Below are 9,943 nucleotides of genomic sequence, written 5' to 3'. Positions count from 1 at the left end.
ATGTGTTTCTTGACGGAAGAAGATAGGTGGAAACATAGAAATTTACCCATTTTTACATACCCTTTTTAACTTAAAATCATACAGTTTCAATAAAATTCTTGTCAAAAAAATAATTAAAGTGCACTTAAAATATGAACCTGTTGAATTTTACTTAATTTTATAATTAATTTTTATGAATTTTGGTTATTTTCAACAGATTTGCACAAAGGGCGAAAAATGGCTTGGCAGACACTCCTACAAGTGTAAAACCGAGAAGCAATTTGAAGCGTCGAGGCGAACTAAATTTCAGGCTAAGACGGTCCAAAATTATATGTATTAATTCATAATATAATTATTTTTAATTTATATCCAATTTAATTTGGGTTAATAAATTATTATTAATTAATTATGAAAAAGTGGTCCAGTTGAATGAACCGAGTGAACCGAACCGATCAAGAAATGGACAGCCCAAAAACCATCCTAAGAGCTGACCCAAATCAGCTTATTATTTAAGCTTGTAAAGTGGCCCTTGAAGACTCGTTCAATTTGATTTCAAACCCCTCCACAATTGGGTTAATAAATAGATTGGCCCCAAGCCTAAATTAGCAAAGTTGAAACTATCAACCTTGCCACATGTGTGGCTGGCCAAGGGAGGGCTCTTTGGCTGATAATTTTAGCTATTTTTAGCAGCCCTTCTCAGCTATAAAACCCCTCTTAGGCTGGTCATTTTAGAAACACACCTCAAGCATTCACATCATTCCTCTCTTCTCTCCACTTTCTCTCTTCTTTTCCATTCCAAAATTCCCTTACTCTCTTGCCGATTTCTCCTCTTGGGAAAGGGGTAGTCATCAGCTATTTGGAGCAGTAATTAAGTGTTCATGGCAGCCTTGGTCAACGAGGACAACTGAGAAGGAAGAGTAGAGCAACTAGTCAAGCCATGGAAAAACACCAGATTTAATTCTTGTTCCCTATCTTTTTAATTTTTGTTGTTGTTATGAACATATCTATGAATATTTATGTTGTTGGAATGGTTAATTTAATCAATTTAGCTTGAATTTAATTCGTGTTTGGTTGATTGCATTCCGTTTGTTAAATTTATTAAAATTGTGTTATGTTGTTATAGGCCTCGGTAAGATGCTTGATTAAGTAAAATCATGACTAAGTTATTCTTGCATTACAATTGTTAGGTAACTAATGAATTAATTATTTAAACGGATTGAAATTGTAATTAATGGACACAGTACTTAATCAGTGCATGTTTAATCATCTAAGGTAGCTGAGGGTTAGAGTAGCAATGGTATCTGACGATACATTTTCCTTGCATAACTTGCAAGATTATTATGATTAAATTGTTTCAAGGTAAGGATACTTTGTTACCTCACATAGTCTTTAATGTGCTTATTAAATTGAGTTAATTGTTTGAATTGACATAGGGATATGTACAAGAGATTATTTTGATTTAATATGTATGTACAATAACATATTTGCCTATTAAGATTTGTTTAATCGATTGAATTGACATAGGGATATAGTCAAGAGATAAATGGATTTTGGTAGGTGAGCATGTTCATAAGTTAGCAAATTACCGAGTTGCCGTGAACTTATTCGTAACAATATAAACATGAGTTTATTAATTCTAAGTTAAGAAATGTAATTAATCTAACACAATTATGTCATCTTGATTAAAATCGTATTTTGAAATCGTGCATTTGAGATTTATTTATTTAGTTCACTTAGTTTAAAATCTTAGTTTTTAATCATCCTCTTCAAACAAAATATTTTTCTTCACCAAAGTGTTTTAAATAGCATTCATAAATAATTCTTTTCACAGTCCTTGTGGGTACGATAACTCGACATTTACTTGTCATTTTATTACTTGTTGTGATTGTGTACACTTGCACATTTCCGTCGTTCCAATAGGAGAACGTTTTTCTTGAAGAAACTTTAACCTAGAACGAAAATCAATAAAACTAGCAAGCCAAAACAGCAATAACTAACTTAAATAGCCAAGAAACGATAAATTAAGGATAGAAAAGAGAAGATGACGTCCTAAGAAACCTTAGAAACATTAAAAATCCAGAACTCCTTTCAATGGATCTAATTTCCCCTCAAAAAAAAGAAGATCTTGGCAAGAAAAAGCTTGAAGATGATTCCCACAACTTGAAAGATTGTTAAAACAACTTTTGAAAGAAACTCAAGAGCAATTCTTGAAGAAAAACTCAAAGAGAATTATTATTAACAAAAAAAAATCAATTGTGTGCCTATAAGGGTGGACAATCATGCTACTTATAGGCCCCTAAAATAAGTTTTCCTAACCCTAGTGGAATAACTAACATGGCAACTCATGAAATAAAAAAAAACAAAATAATTCTAAGTGTGGACTTTTAATGGAAATTTAGTGAAAGGAATTAAATGGACTCTTTGGGATGAATTCTTACATGATGATCCACCTATTAACATAAAATTGAACCTATAGTTTAAATATTTTACAATTTGGACCACTTTGATAATTTGGCCTGATATTCAATTAAATTACTTTTTAAACTTCATAATGGGCTTGTAGACATCTTAATGGACCATTTTTAAAAAAACTTGGTCTTATGATCTATCTGCTCTCGAAATTGGCTCGTTTAAGCTCATACGTGAAATCCAATGCGCATTAGTTACAATATTTGGTTTCTTGGACCATGATTTCAAAGATTTGAAATATTGATTTTATTGATTCTTGCAATTATCTGAAACAAAAAAATTGGCCCAAGACTCGGTTTCTTGATTTTCTTGAAAATAAGAAAGTGAATCATGGTTTTCTTTTTCGGTCGTCTACATAGCTAAGGCATTGGTAACGAAGTCTTGGATGGTCCCATTCAATCTTGCTCGAATTTCCTTAGTTTTTTACCTCGTTATTGAGCCTCGAGAAAATTTTAGCCTATCACATTCATGAGGTTGATTTTGGGCCTTGCGACTCATATCATTAAGGTTTTTCTATGTTGGCGGGACCCATGATGTGACTCTTAAGGGAAAATGAGGAGTCTTGTGGAGTGATGTGTGCCAAGGGTTTTTTCCATGCTAGAGTTTGCCTGGCGGATGACGAATCGCTTCATGCAGAACTGAGGTACGACTTATTTTCCTTTCTCATATTGTATATTTACAATCAAAGGACACAAGATGTGGCGAGATGAAGCAGCAAATAGAGTCTGGTGATTTAAAAAAATTTGGCCTTGGTGATGGAGGCGAACTGCAATTTTTAGGAAGATTGTACATTCCTAAAGAGGATAACTTAAGCTAGAAAATTTTAAAACAGATTTGTGAGGGACCATTCTCACATCATTTGGGAAGTATCAAGATGTATCGTGATCAGAGTATTTTATATTGGTAGCAAGGAATGAAAAGGGAAATATCTATGTTCGCAGCTAAAAATGCCTAACTTGCCAGAGAGTGAAAGTGGAGCACCAGGTTCCTTCGGGAAAGATTTACCTATTTGAAATTCCAAAATAGAAATGGGATAGTATTAGTATTGATTTTGTTTTTGGTTTACCTCTCAGTGCATCAAAGAAGAATGCGGTTTGGGTGATCGTGGATAGCCTTGCCAAGTCAGCTCATTTTGTAGTTGTTAGTATGTACTATTCCTTGGAAAGGCTTGCAAAGATTTTTATCTCAAAGATAGTTCGCTTGCATGGCATCCCCTCATCTATCATATCTGACTAGGATACGAGGTTTACATCTAGGTTTTGGAAGCAACTACAATAATCCATGGGAAGCAAACTTCGTTTTAGCACAACCATCCATCTAGAGATGGACGACCAGTCTGAGAGAGATACAAGTCTTATAGGACATGCTTAGTAGCCATGTGATTGATTTCGAAATGAACTATGAGAGATACTTGACATTGGCGGAATTCGCCTACAATAATATCCATCACTCCAACCTCGACATGTCTCTATTTGAGGATTTGTAAGAAAGGAGGTAGATCTCCAATATGCTGGATGGATCTTAGTGAAAGAAAGCTAGTTGGTCCTCATATAGTTTGTGAGACAGAAGAAAAAAGGTCTCATTGTCAGAAACCATTTGAAGGCTGCCCAGGATTGCCAAAAGTCTTATGTGGATCGTAAAAGAAAGGGAAATTCCTATGAAGTTGGCGATAAAATTTTCCTTAATGTTTCACATTGGAAGAAGATCATTCATTTTGGTTTGAAAGGCAAGATTAGTCTGCAGTTTATCGAACCTTATGAGGTCTTGGAGCGGGTGAGACTTGTAGTGTATTGTCTAGCACTACCATTAGCGTTGTCAAAGATCCACAACATTTTTCATGTGTCAATGACGAGGAAATATCGTTCAGATCAAAACCATGTGGTGCAACTGGAAATCATAGAAGTGGAGCCAAATTTATCTTATGAAGAAGAACTTGTCCAAAATGCGGAAAAAAAGATTCCCTTAGTGAAGGTCCTTTAGAGAAATCATAAAGTAGAAGAGTGTAACACCCCTCACTCATCACTATCGTCAGAATTGAGTTATAAGATGCTATAATAAATAACAGATCGGAACATGCAATTTAATTCAGGTATTTTATTCAAAAAAATATTAACTCATCAATTCATCAAATAAATCAGGTATTGCATACAAATTTGAACTTAATTAGAGCTTACAAAATCTATAAAATTAATTTTGAAACAAACATGGACTCATTTAAAACATTTTAGAAAGGATTGGGAAAAAGTGTAAAATAGGGTCATACGACCATGTGGCTAGGCCATGTAAAGCACGGTTACATGGTCATGTTGCCAAGTCCTATAACAAACTGAGGTCGTGTGGACTTAAATGTAAAATCCTACAAACATTCACACGGCCATATCATCAAGCCATGTGAGAGACTGTAATCAAGTTTAACCCAAACCACTATTATAATACAGAGCACATAGACATGTCACTTGCCTGTGTATGAGAAAATATGCCTTTCAAATCAAGTCACACAATTGATTCTTACTTGTGCCATAAACAAGCCTTTAACCATTCATTAGACTTATTCATAATGCATCAAAATATACCCATAATACAACTTATAAAACCATCCTAAGTGCTCAACCAGTATGCCACAATTGGTACTCCAATTCAACAATAATAAAAACTTTTCAATCAATTCATCTAGACTTGTACCAACACATAACATTTAAAAGGCCTAGCATACCATGATTTAAATTCTAATCCAATACCAATATTTAAATCCATTCTTACCAACTAGAATAAAGCCATACTTTTTCTTAGCATGCAATATAAGTACCAATTCGTACCATGTTAAAGTTGACCATAATACTAGCCTAATAACCTATCATTTCACAATAAGCATAAACTTACTTAATATACTATAACCTCCCAAATCAATCATCAAAATACCACACCATAGTCATTAACCTAATCATATATTTCCAATCATTTCCATATGTAACATAATCTATCAAACCAAGTATCTATATGATTCCATCACTTACCAAATTCAATTATCACATTCAAAGCTACTAATTCATGTCATGACCAAATACATTAATATGCCAACAAGCACACATACTTTGTGTAATCACAAAACATACTTACTTTTACAAAACACTTACATATACAAATCACTCTTATTACATGCCATATAACCAAAATAAACATTTATAAGATCTACCAAAAAGTGGCTGCATAGTGTGATCTTCAAGTTGATTCGATCGTCGAGTTCTGCAAAATGATAAATATAGGAAACAGGAAAATGAAAAAGGGTAATCTTCAATTGAGCTTAGTAAGTTCATATGAAAATTATCTTAACATGTATTATCACTGTAACATTTTAAATATTGTCAACAAAAGGCATGCCATGTCATAATTTTTGGCATCCTTACTTATATTTGTATTCAGTCCACAAGGCAACCAATAGGTTAGTATTTCACATTGCAAGATCATGGTATTTAAATTCATAGACATGTATAACCATACTACCTTATATCATGCCATTCAACCTTGTTAGATATGTAAACATATTAATGAAATGCACGTTCAAATCGTGCTCATTATTGCAACATAACAATACGTTTCATATGCAGTCCTTCGAATTATTGCGTTTCCATTTAATTAACATTTTCATTCGGAGAACTATAGTAAATTATCATCAGATACATGGGACTACCTTGCTTCCAAAAGTTGTAGACTTGATTTATTTAAGCAAATTTTACTCGATGCTGCTCACTCAAGCTGTCGAGTATCCACAACATGTGCTAGATCTCAGCCATTGATAAAGTATAATGCGATGCTGCTCACTCAAGCTATCGAGAATCTTCAACATACACTGGATCTCAGTCATCAGTAAATAATGATCCGAGGCTGCTCACTTAAGCTGTCAATAATCCAAAATTTATGCTGGATCTCAGCTTTCACAGATCCTTGTATAATAATTTGATGTTGCTCACCGAAGTAGTCGAGAATCCGTAATTTATGTTGGATCTCAACCAACAAATAACCTTTAATCATGATTCCCACTTTTCATCTTTAGAACACTAATGACTATATATTCGCATCTAAACCATTTACTAAATTCATACAGGTTCTTTTATCAATTCAGTATCAATTCAAAACCTTGTAACCATATAAACCCATTTCTTATTTTGAATAACAAACCTATATACATTTTAAACTTGCAACATCATCATATACATGCTATCCAACTGCATACCATTACCACACTCATTCAATGTCACGAATCTTTTCATATTTATCAAGTATTTCATATTTTACGATTTAATCCATTTTAAGGCAAAAGTCATTAAATCTACAAATTTTTACAATTAATATATATACAAACACACAATTCAAGTGTAAAAGAAAATATAGTATGTTCCATAGGAACTTACCGTAAAACTACAACTACAAAGTGTCATGGACTAATATGAAATTTCTAGATTTACTTAGATTGCTTTAATTCCAAATCTATAATAATTCATTACAATTTATCAATTCCAACGACCTTATAACATCTTCATATATGCATGTAACAACTCAATTTCATTTTAGAAAATTTCCTTAAAATTTTCCATTTTATTCAATTTAATCCTTAAAATTGAAATAGCTATATCTTTGAAATTCAATCTTCTTTTTACAATCCGATTTTAATTCCATCCCTGTACAACCCTCTAGATTCAATAATTATAGAAATTTCATACAAATTTCTTACACAAATCTGGTAATTTTTCCTTTACAAATTAATCCTTTTCCTTATCCAAGCATCAAATCTAACCAAATAATACCAGTTTTATCAAACATTCATCAATGGTAACATTTAGAAATTTGAACAGTTTTGAAAACTAACACCCGGTTCAGCTAGATTAAGCTACAATGATCTCAAAAACATAAAAATTACGAAAAATAGGTTTCAAAACCCTTACCATGCAAAGAAGAAAGTTTGGTCAAAACTTCCCTAACTTAAAAATGGCTTCTTCTTTTTCTTCTTTAATGTTTTGGTGAGATAGAGAAAATAAGAAGATGATGATTTTTTGTTTTATATTTTATTTCCTTTTATTCTTAAATTAATATAAAATAAACATATTTTCACCTAAAACAATGCTCCCACCATCCACTATTATTCTATAGTGGTCAAATTGCCCATTTGGACCTTGAATAAATCTTAATTAAGCCTTTTAACTAATAGAAATCAATAACGAGTAAATTTTACGAGTTTTATGATTTAGTCCTTATACCTTAATTAACTATCCAATCATCAATACTTTTGGGTCAAACTTCAATCCACTTATACAAACACTTTGTAAGTATTTAATAAAAATATTAACAAGCTCGATTTATGAAAATGAGGTCCTGATACCTTATTTTCCAAAACCACTAACTTTCGGTACGAACAAGTTGTACTTTGACTAACTAACCAATTAATAAAATCTATCAAATCAAAATTCACAATAACACTATATTTAACTTGTAAATATTAAATACTGATATTTATGAACTCACAAGTCAAAATTGTGACCCCGAAAGCACTATTTTCGACACCGCTGAAAAGCGGGTTGTTACAACTCTCCCCCTTTGGAAATTTCATCTTCGAAATTTTTACCTGAAAATAGGTTTGGGTATTTTGATCTCATTAAAACTTCCATTTCCCATGTAGCTTCTTCAGTACCATGTCGATTCCATAATATTTTTACTAACGGTACTCCTTTATTCCATAATTCTTTTATTTCCTTAGCCAACACTTTCACTGGTTCTTCACTGTAAGTCAAATCGGGCTGTAACTCCATCTCATCAAGAGTTATCACATAATAAGGATCAAATAATACTATCAATATATACTCTTTAGTATCCAAATAATCTATTTTGTTTGTTTATTAGTCGAATGATGAAACGTCCCATTACATTTTTGAGTAAGTATTTGGCTAAGACAGAATGAAATTATCCCAAATTATAACTAACTTGCTTGAATCTAATGCTTGGCTTTAGCTTATTGACACATCATACATTCCCTAAAAAGGAGGTGATCCAGCCGCACCTTCTAGTACGGCTACCTTGTTACGACTTCACTTCAGTCACTAGCCCTGCCTTCGGCATCCCCCTCCTTACGGTTAAGGTAACGACTTCGGGCATGGCCAGCTCCCATAGTGTGATGGGTGCTGTGTACAAGGCCCGAGAACGAATTCACCGCCGTATGGCTGACCAGCGATTACTAGTGATCCCGGCTTCATGCAGGCGAGTTGCAGCCTGCAATCCGAACTGAGGACGGGTTTTTGGAGTTAGCTCACCCTCGCGAGATCGCGACCCTTTGTCCCGTCCATTGTAGCACATGTGTCGCCCAGGGCATAAGGGGCATGATGACTTGACGTCATCCTCACCTTCCTCCGGCTTATCACTGGCAGTCTACTCAGGGATCACATACTCTGAAATCTTTCTTTAATAGTCGTCCATCAAAACAACTATTTTCAATTTACTATACACTTTATTATTGTCCAGATGAACAAAATAGATGCACCTGTGAACTTCATGTAAGTTATCTCATTTAAGTCTGAAACTCTCTGTACACATAATCTATTTTAAAGCATGGATTCTTGTTATCATTAATAATAAACTTGGAAATCTATTCGTTTTCAATAGGTTGAAACTCTACTAAAAAATATCTGACTAAACAAACCTAACATATTTCCACGACAAATTTACTGTTAATACAATTTTCGTTATAAAGTCTTCACCAAATCATCTGTAATATCAATATGATTCTGAAAAACAACATACTTTAATGCAATTTTTCAAAGTTTTTTAATTTTTAGTTGTTGAAATTTTATCCAGATCAACGCAAAACACCTTTACCTAAAAATTCCTTGTCTCATGAATTTCTACTTTCCAAAGTAAGAACTTCATATTTACTGGACTTCGTAAACATATAGATCTGGCTGAAAAACTCTGTCCTTCCAATTCATTATCCTAAACAGTATTATAAGAAACTCGTAGTGTCTGTACCATGCCGGGAAACTAGTCTTCAATACATTTTATTCAAACACTGAGCTAGTAATAACTTGATCAGAAGTCATTTTTCATAAGAATAAGGACTCTTTTCAACTGACTAAACAAGTTAGCAGTACGAGATGACTATATTTAACTGTTTGTATTCAGTACATGTACTGAATTGTAACGTGTTTACGCAAGTGTACGTAGTTGTTCAAGTAATAAGTAAGTAAAATGAGTTATCGTCTCCACAGGGACTGTATAAGCTTAAACAATTAATTGCAAAATTATAATTAACAATTTAATGTAAAAAACTCAAAAAATTTGGATAATGATGATTAGATTAATTAAATGCAAGAGTGATCCCTAATGCAAAGCTAATCTAGATGCAATTTAACTAAATGTATGAAATGAAGGCTTTAACAACAAAAACAATCAACATTAAATGAGCTAGGATAATTATATTAATCAATTCAACTTACTTTCACTATGCTAACAT

Source organism: Gossypium raimondii, chromosome 7 (assembly GCF_025698545.1).
Source record: "Gossypium raimondii isolate GPD5lz chromosome 7, ASM2569854v1, whole genome shotgun sequence".
Taxonomy (NCBI): Eukaryota; Viridiplantae; Streptophyta; class Magnoliopsida; order Malvales; family Malvaceae; genus Gossypium; species Gossypium raimondii.
The sequence above is the reverse complement of the archived record's forward strand: the minus strand, read 5'-3'. Positions refer to the sequence as shown.